This window comes from Rhinichthys klamathensis, unplaced genomic scaffold, assembly GCF_029890125.1.
Source record: "Rhinichthys klamathensis goyatoka isolate OS25496 unplaced genomic scaffold, OSU_Roscu_1.1 h1tg000474l_1, whole genome shotgun sequence".
In the NCBI taxonomy this organism is placed as follows: Eukaryota; Metazoa; Chordata; class Actinopteri; order Cypriniformes; family Leuciscidae; genus Rhinichthys; species Rhinichthys klamathensis.
The window spans coordinates 541,561-551,037 of NW_026606962.1; the positions used below are offsets into that span (position 1 = coordinate 541,561).

The following is a 9,477-nucleotide window of genomic DNA, read 5'->3' on the forward strand; positions in this document are numbered from 1 at the left end:
GGACTTCCTCAGAGTCCACACTTCGGTGACGTCATGAAGTGCAGACCTATAGGGCCCTTAGCGCGAGTCCGCGAGGGCGCATTGAGAGGTATTTTTGCGACAGACTCGATCGTCACGCCGGAAACAGGAAGACGGTCTGATTGTTGTTATGGACAGGAGCTACAGGTTCGGGGAAATATGCTGCCTATTGTTGTTGTGTTTACATATGACTCAGTAAAGCCCTGACATTCTGTTCTATTTATTTAATGAATCATAATGCGATCGTATTATTTAGCTCGCTATTATTAGCCTATGTTTGAGACATCAACCACTGGTCGATGATCATAATGTTTGTATAAACTTGTCACAAAAACCATAATGATAATTACACTTAAAGGTGAACTATGCAGGTTTTTTACCTCAACCGAACAGCTTCGGAGTCATTGGAATGGTTATATTACTCTTTTCGGGTTGAATGGTGGTCGTTTCGCACCCCCCTATCGCATGTGAGCGGAAAAAACACACTTGCAACTTTGAGCCGGCGGGTCGCCGGCCGCAGCATCAGGAAGTGTCGCGTGATATCAGGTCTCGTGATGTAACGAATTGCTTTACGGCAAAAAAGATCTGATAAAATTCTGATAAAATAAGCATCAAACAGAAATAACCCGGCGCCGTATACATGTGGTGTTCGAGGCGCACATACAATACAGACTGCCGACAGTTAAACAGGGCGCACAGCTCTTAAAGGGGCCACACCTTATTTCAACTCGTTACAGCTTCCATCCTACTGAACAGGTACCGGTGTACAGGGGGAGGGGATCAGGCCGTGAGTGCAGAGCCATCTCTGCGTGAGTGCTATTTACGACAGTACAAGAACTCCACAGCGACTCTAGGGGTCGCTGTTTGACAAAAACGGAATTCCTGCATAGTGCACCTTTAAATATTTTCTTCTCAGCCATGTTAACAATTGTCCGTGAGCGAAATCTCCTCCCATCCGTTGTCTGATTGGCCTTTCGCAAGGATTCCTGGGTAGTTAAAGTGCGTGGAGCCTGCATCTATGCGGGCTTCGCGGAAGACCGCTTCAAGGGTACAAAGGGGGCGCTGCTGAGCACACTTCAGAGCGTTAAAATGATTCCAACTGATTCCATATTAGCCCGGTTCTGTCCATATTAGCCCGGTTCTGTCAACACTGCATTGGCTCCCTATTAAACATCGTATAAATTTTAAAATATTGTTGATTACTTACAAAGCACTAAATGGTTTATCTCCACAGTTCTTGAGCGAGCTCTTAACGCATTATAGTCCTTCACGTCTATTGCGATCTCAAAATTCCGGCCAGTTGATAATACCTAGAATATCTAAATCGACTGCTGGCGGTAGAACCTTTTCCTATTTAGCACCAAAACTTTGGAACAGTCTTCCTACCATTGTCCGGGAAGCAGACACACTCTGTCAGTTCAAAGCTAGACTAAAAACACATCTCTTTGACCTAGCATACACATAATACATTATAGACTTCTATAATTCAATGTTAGGCTGCATAGATTAGGTCAGCCGGAACTGGGAACACTTCCCTTAAATCTTGATGTACTCGTTACATCATAAGAATGGCATCTACGCTAATATTAGTGTCTTTGTTTATCCCGAGGTTTTTCCCGCAGCCTGCCGGATCCAGGCCGTATCCAGATCTGACGAAGGAGATTCGCCTGGACCCGATGACAATGCAGTGCTGAAGTGCCAACTATCCTCTCCCTATGGAGGATTCATTTCCCACTCTACAGATAAAGCGTTGAAATTCGGTTTGCGTACCCCGAAGTGATAAAATAAAACAAAATTCTGTATCAAAATGTATAGGCAAGACAAGTAGTTTGTTTAGGCATGGGTTGTATGGAATTACAAACCTGCGCACATATTTTCAAAAGCACATAACTATAGAATCAATTCTGAATGTGCATGTGAACGCCGTCAGCGTTAATCACAGGTTCGCGTTTAAAGTCTGATCATTTCGACGGAGGTGAATCAATCAAAATTAACTTTAGCTGGAAATAACATTATTCATTAACCACTATAAAGCCAAAACAATCTCTGTTACCTTAAATTATATGTTTATCTCTGTAAAGCTGCTTTGAAACAATCCATTGTTAAAAGCGCTATATAAATGAAGATGACTTGACTTAAAATGCTAAATGGGACGGCCAACGGACTCATAGACTCGGTGAGCACACGCAATTTAAGTCCACGAGACCGAAAGTCTGCATGAAGTGCGCCATTTGGGACAGGGCCTTTGGCATTTTTAAGACATGGGACAGTCTTGCGCACTTACTTCCTGTCGCGTGCACGAGCTCTCAAGTGGCCAAGACCGCAAGTTTGGGTATTTGGACAAGGCATACAATTTACTCAATTGATTTGTTCATACGGATTCATTCAGAAACGAAACAAGTGATGAGTCATTGAATCATTTTCTCAACTGATTCATTTAAAGACACAGTTCAGTTCAGTAACTAAGGCTGCATCTCAATCAGCTCCCTAGTTCAGTAGTCAGGGCACTGATCAGGGAGTCGGTCATTTTAAGGGCTGTCTCAATCGCAAAATCCTTCCAGTGCACTGAAACGTTCGCTCCCTAAAAAGTCCCACAATGTGCCGTGAAAACCAGTGGGCATAGATGGTCACTTCCAAAGCGCGAAACATAAATCACATGAGACATACACGTGATAGATGTTTTTAAAATACTAACCATTACTTAATTATATGTCAGCATAAACATACATTGCTAGGCAGTTAATGATGAACATAATCTAGTTCATATTTATTATTTATTTACGGCTGAAATGCTGCTTTTGAAAAGCTACTTTAAATAACATTAAAACAATATAATAAAGATATCAGTTCTGCTGTTGTATAATGACGACATTGTCATGTCGCCGGAAATAGAGTCATCAGTGTCCAATGTGTAGTGAGCCAGAGCCAGGGTCCTTACCAGTGCCTAAATTATTGTACACTATAGAGCAGGGGTGGGGAACGTTGATCCTGGAGGGCCATTGCCCTGCAGAGTTTAGCTCCAACCCTGAAAAAAACACTCACCTGCCTGTAACTTTAGCAATCCTGAAGACCTTGATTAGCTTCAGGTGTGTTTAATTAGGGTTGGAGCTAAACTCTGCAGGACAATGGCCTTCCAGGATCAAAGTTCCCCACCCCTGCTATAGAGTATGGTTCACAACCTAGGGAAATAGTGATTTGACGCACCCTAAACAAGTGACGAGTCATTGAATCATCTAATCGATTGAAACAAGTGACAAGAGTTTTTATCAGAGTCACTGGAGGATTCATTCAAGCGATTCGTTCAAACAAACTGATTCACTCAGGAACACCTGTGTTTGAGTCTAATCTCCATTACAGTGAGTCACACAAGTAATTACACTTTTTTTTTGCAACTGTTGATGCAGTTTCAGAATGCACAAACTTAAAAATAACAATAATGAAAAAACCCTGAAGACCCTAAATCTGATCGACAGTTAATTCAAGTTAAAGTGTTTTTGTAGCTTAGTCTCCTGCTGCTGTCTGAAAGGATTGAGGAGTGACTCAGAAAAATGACATTAACAGGCACAGCTGCAAAAGCAGGGAAAACAGTGAGAAAACACACTCAAAATAGCCTCTCGTTACCGCAGTCTGCAGCACAGACCAACAAACCCAATCCATCTGAATGCTACTGGTCAGACTGCATAAGAGAAGGCTAAAAGATGACCATTTAGATCTGATGCATTATTTCACAAAGTTGTATCTTAACCATATCTAGGCCTGCTCATAACATGGGATGGGCGTGATACCTTCCCCAGATCCCCAGGCACACAGACAGGAGAACCAAACACTCACTCAAAGGAAGCAGGCAGAGGCCAGTGCTCTACAGGATGTGGCCAGCTCCACCCCACATAGCATGTCCCAGAGCAATAACCAGACAAAATGAGGATCAAACAACGATTTATACATGTGCTGACAAATTCCAGACTCATATATATTGGGCTGTTCTTGCATTAAAGTGCTTAGTGCACATCTTCCATTCGGTTTCATCAAGTTTCCTTTCCTCTGGCTTCCTCAGTTTTTGATCTACGTTAAAAGTTTCCAACTCCTCAGAACTTACCCTTTCTCTCGCTTTTACTCAGTATCTCCATTTCTAGGTTTCTGTCAGACACAAAGAGGTCTCTCATTCAGACAGTGCAGTGTAAAGCGTGAGGTGATTCCGTGGGAAAGGCTCTTGGCAGACTGGGAGCTTCCTGACTGATATCATTTCTGGAGTTTTGGACTGGATACCGAACGATCGTCCACAGAGAAACACAATTGCCGCAACTTGCCCATCAAGCTATTATTATCCTTTTCTCATATTTTTTAGAAAAGGTCTAGAGCAGGTTATCATGATAAGGAGAGGTTTTGAGTGCAAACCCTCTTTGATCCAGGTTTACATTTGTTGCTTTGATTTCTGTAAAACATAGCCTAACCCCTCCCATCCAAGACAACTAACCTGTTTGAAAGTTTTTTAGATACCAAAATAGCAACACTGAAGAAACCAAACAAGTTTTATTGCTAAAGCTGGATTCCAGCCACATCACATCATCCAAACTATGAGGTATGAGGATGTATGCCAGTTAAAATGAACATATAAGTAAACATTTCTATAAATATAGTGCTTGTATCTGGAAAAAAAGCTCAGTGTTCCATTATGCAAATTTGTTTAAAGGTACAAGTTCAATACATCATTTGGTGTATAATATCCATAACTATACAAAAGTAAATAAAGAACGTATAGTAAGGCACTTACAATAGAATTTAACAGATTGTGAACCTCAAATTTTTGTTAAAGCACTAAGCTCTCCCATAAAAAGTGTTGTCTGAGCTGAGCTGTACAGTTGTAACATCTGTAGGTGTTGTTGCTAGTTCATCAGCTTCACCTGCCACCGGGTAGCAGAAAGCCCTTGTTTACATTGCTTCTGGCTGGTGCAAGTATGCTTTAAATGGTAAATCCAAATCATTTTCTGTGGTAATTGACATTATGACACAAAAGCTGCTGGTTGAGCTTATCTGTTTTGAAGCTGAAACATTCCTCTAAGAGAAAATGAGGTTTGCATGTGCTGACTACAGTCTCGCTTCAGTGGGAAAGAGAGATAAACCATTAGATCTTGTTCAAATAAATCACACTTAAGAAGCAGACATGTGAAGCCAGCTCCTCTTACCTAACCTGTGTGGCTTACTCTACTTTAATGTATCGCTTCCAGGATCTCTTTCATCATGTATTCTTCCATTATTTAGTATTTCCCTATTCCTACAGAACATAAAGAGAAGACATTTTTTTTTCACCACATTTTCAGATGCACAGCCAGGCAAAATTGGGCAAGACTGGAATGCGAGTTCGTTCTTTTTTTTTTTTGAGTTGTTTTCGTGATGGGAAGATTTTCTTGTCAGCATTATCTGCTTCAAAACAGCACTAGTCCCAATGGATCTCAGTGTTTCAAATATCTGAGGTTTACTCTGTGTTTGAACCTTCAATTGGCTCACAAAATGTAAACTAGGCAAAAAATATCCAGTGTGCATACAAAAGTTTGGGGTCGGTAGGAAAGAAGTCTCTTATCCTCACAAAGGCTGCATATATTTGATCAAAATACAGTAAAATAGTAATATTGTAAAAAAGATTACAATTAAAAATAACATTTGGAATTTTCAGCAGTCATTACTCCAGTCTGCAATGTCACATGATCCTTCAGAAATCATTCAAGTATACTGATTTGGTGCTTAAGAAACTTTACTTATTATTATCAATGTTGAAAACAGTTGTGATGCTTCATATTTTTGTGGAAACTGAAATGGATCTATTTTGTTTTCCAGAAAAAAATAGCAGGGTTTATTTGAAATAGAAATCTTTTGAAACATTATTGATGTCTTATAAATTATTATTATTATTATTTTTAATACTGACCCCAAACTTTTGAACAATAGTGTATCATAAATTAATATAAACAAGTTGAAAAGTAAAGGAAGCAACAAGCAAGGACATTTAAGTAAAAAAAGAAATACTGAAATTATGTGCACTTTGACAGCAAAAAACACTACAATATCACACTGTGCGAGTTATTGGCTTGTTTTCAAAATGCTGTGGTTAATCTAAATCTGATATTTCATTACCTCATTATCTCTCTAACTTTACATTCATTGCTCTGATCGGCTGACCACGGGAGAACGTTGCATTTATTTCAAAGTTGTCAAGCCATTTAATCACATTCAATGAAATCAGTGTACAACTCTCAATACTGTCAGCAGGCACTCAAATTATGCTGACAAATCACAGTACACAGAAATACCATAATGAAGACACCTCAGTCACGGCTGACACCTCAGCATTTGAGTAAAGTTCAGTGGTCGCATAAGCAATTCCGGCAAACCGCAGCTTAAAGGAAACAAGACTGGTGTCATGTAGAAAATATAGCTAAACAGATCAAAACATTCTCTTGCCAAACTAATCCAATGGCAGTCACTGCACAACTCTGAAATTTTTGTCAAGTGACGCATGTTCTGCTCAAAATCAGTTAAGTTACTTCCCTTTGCCTGAGACTAATCCTCTTAACAGGCCTCAGAGCCACTGCTGAAATATTGGTGGGGAAGAAACGAAAAGTCTGGTGGGAAAAATCAAGTTAGAAATGAATGCCATCAATTTTTCTGACAGTAATAAAGTGATAATTAATGCATACTGTTAAGTACAAATGGTGGATAAGTATAAGTAATCACACACAATATCATAGGGACTTTCCATTGTTTTCTATTATACAGGCTTGTTGCTTTTCTATCCTTTAACACTATCCTTTAAGACATTATTTAGTATGTTTAATAAGTTATTTTCCTCATAGGCGTTGTTGGCTTTTTTTTTTTTTTGGATTTCAGGTTTTATGATCAGGGGACATTTGGTCCACATACTCCATGCAATACAAGCAAAACTGTGACACACACTTCCAAATGCTAGTTTTAAGGGATGCCAAATATATTTTACAGCTGCCTTACATTTTGATGTAATCACTGACATTGTACATTGTGTACAAATGAGGACAGTACACTGATGCTACTAACTTGACCCCTAAACTACTTCCCTCACACAAAGTTCACAATGGAGCATATGAGGAAGTGCATGCAGTTTTCCAATGCGAATATGATATGATCTTTTAAAACATTTTTAGCGTGAAAACTTTGAAAGTGCATATTCTAATCATACAAAAATACAATGTTCAGTGCTCTACTAAAGCTGAGCTTGAGAAATCCACATAATTACTGTTTATATATATATATATTTAATGAGAAGTAGGCTAGCCTATATGAATGTGTCAAAACCTAAGCTGACTCACTCATGACAACATTTTGTGTATCGATAAGCTAATATAGTAGCCTACAGTGATCCTACAGTTTTTACAGGTCTTGTAAATTCTGGACCTTCATTGAGACCATCCTTAAGACTTTCAAAACATTATGATGACATTCAAAAACACAACATCACATTAACATCACATTTATGTTCCAATAAGACCATTTTGTGTCACTGTACACCGTAAACTGTACGTTAGCTACTTCAAGCCTACCGGCTGGCAACAACTAGTTTTTGATTCATGACAACAAAGGCAGGTGGTACTAAACAGAATTCACCAAACTATCCTTATCAGTGTTAACTGTTAACCCAACATAGACCTATTTAAAACATTACTATCACGGCTAATTACGTGGTAATAAAACGTACATGCATAAAATAGGCGAAAATATATAAATATTATTTACGCTTTAACATATGAGACTTGTAGGCTGGGCTACATCTGACACTTAGGTGTTAATAAATAAATAAAAATAAACTTTAATAACTCGCCATAGACTTGCGGTAATAAAGTGTGAGACTCACCTCGACGGCTCGAAACCAAAACACCGGCTAACAAAAGCACATTTACGCATTTATAAGAGCTGGATGATGTTTCCCCAAAAGCTCAGTTGCTGTTAACAGTTCTTAGATGTTCCTACATGACCGATGCAAGGTTGTGTCCTTGTACTTCGCAAGAAAGACTCTTCTAACTCATAGCTGTGTTAAAGCATGCGACCTCTCCCGGCAAAAACAAACTCCAGGAGGAGAACAAAAGTTGATGTGCATTGAGTTTCACGTCACGTGTTCCAGCTGGGAAATGTCTCTGGAAGGAAAAAGCCTTTGTTAGACTCAGGAACCATGTTAATCAGAGAAGAACATGAAAGAACCGGAAAGGCAGTGGAAAACTATGGAGGCAAATCGAAAATAAACAATTTAAAAGTAAATCAATTTTCACTTTAAACCTCAGTTGCTTTATTAAAGCAAAGAAAACAGAGCAAAATCTACTAAAATATCACTTATGTTTTGATATTACAAATAGACTGTGTTAATTGTAATTTCCAATCAAAAGGTGTTTTCAGGATACGAAAAATACCAAGTATAAAATTGGCCTTATGAGTAGGCCAAGACATTTTATTACATCTAGGTAATTTCCGTAATAGGCGATTAAACAATATAGTTTAATACATACAACAATACAAAAATAACCTATGCAATGCTACTGAACACCAAAATTACATTTCAGAGAAGAACAAATAATAATTGGAATAACAGTGTGCACACCCTGAACTAATAGAGTACAATTCTCCCACAACTCTAGACAGAGTTACTAAACAAAACAAGACATTCTGATAAATGTTAATTGCAGTCAATTTATGCATTTAAAATGTTCAATAAATATGAATGAATAATTTAATCAGTTTGAATAAATGATTCAATGTCTCAGTCATAAAGACTTCCACTTGTTTTATTACTGGATGAATTAGCATTTTTTTAAACGAATCTCTCGAATGCAGTAGTATGTTTCTGCACAACCGGAGGCTGCAGTTTCAGGACCCTAGTTTTTTGTGACAGCGCCACAAAATGATTCCTTGAATGATTCAATGACAAAAACGTTTTTTTAAGTCACTGTCGCCATCTGGTGGCGTATTGGCGAAACTATGTAATTGATACGATCGCCATTTTCAGCACCATGTTGCTTTCAAAATGGGTTCCCTTTCGAGAGGTTCCTCCTATTGCGTAATAGCTTACGCTATGGGAAAACTCCTTTTCTGGAGAAATATTGAAGTCTTTATGTAAAACGCATTGCAGCTGCACAGCATACAGGAAATGAGCGAGGCAGCTCGGTCATTGGCTGTGCTGCGGCAACTGCACGAACCTATGACGGGGCGACTCTGAACCCGCTTCCAATGAGCGTGCTTCGCGCCCACGCGCGTCAGAGCCCGCCAAGATGGGCGTGGCCAAGGGCTATATATTGGGCGCCCCGTCGTCTGAGTTCTTTAGATTTAATCTCCTTCAGCAAAGAACCTTCTCTTCGCTGGATCCTCCGGATTTGTTGGAGTCTTTTCGCCGCCGCCGTCGACAAGCCTACAGCAGGACTGCTTCGAGGACGCCGGCGCCTTCAG

General features: G+C 39.4%; 1 protein-coding gene across 2 annotated transcripts in view; it reads right to left on the minus strand.

Moving 5' to 3' along the window:
* rin2a (Ras and Rab interactor 2a) overlaps positions 1 to 8,119 on the minus strand; it is a 46,916-nt gene extending 38,797 nt beyond the window's left edge. Inside the window, exon 1 of one of the 2 annotated variants that reach the window (XM_056236943.1) lies at positions 7,898 to 8,117. The gene's annotated coding sequence lies outside the window, so the exon portion shown is untranslated. Of the gene's footprint in view, positions 1 to 7,897 lie in introns of both variants that reach the window. The other variant, XM_056236947.1, reaches the window with a different exon arrangement.
* Between the last annotated feature and the right edge of the window lie 1,358 nt (positions 8,120 to 9,477).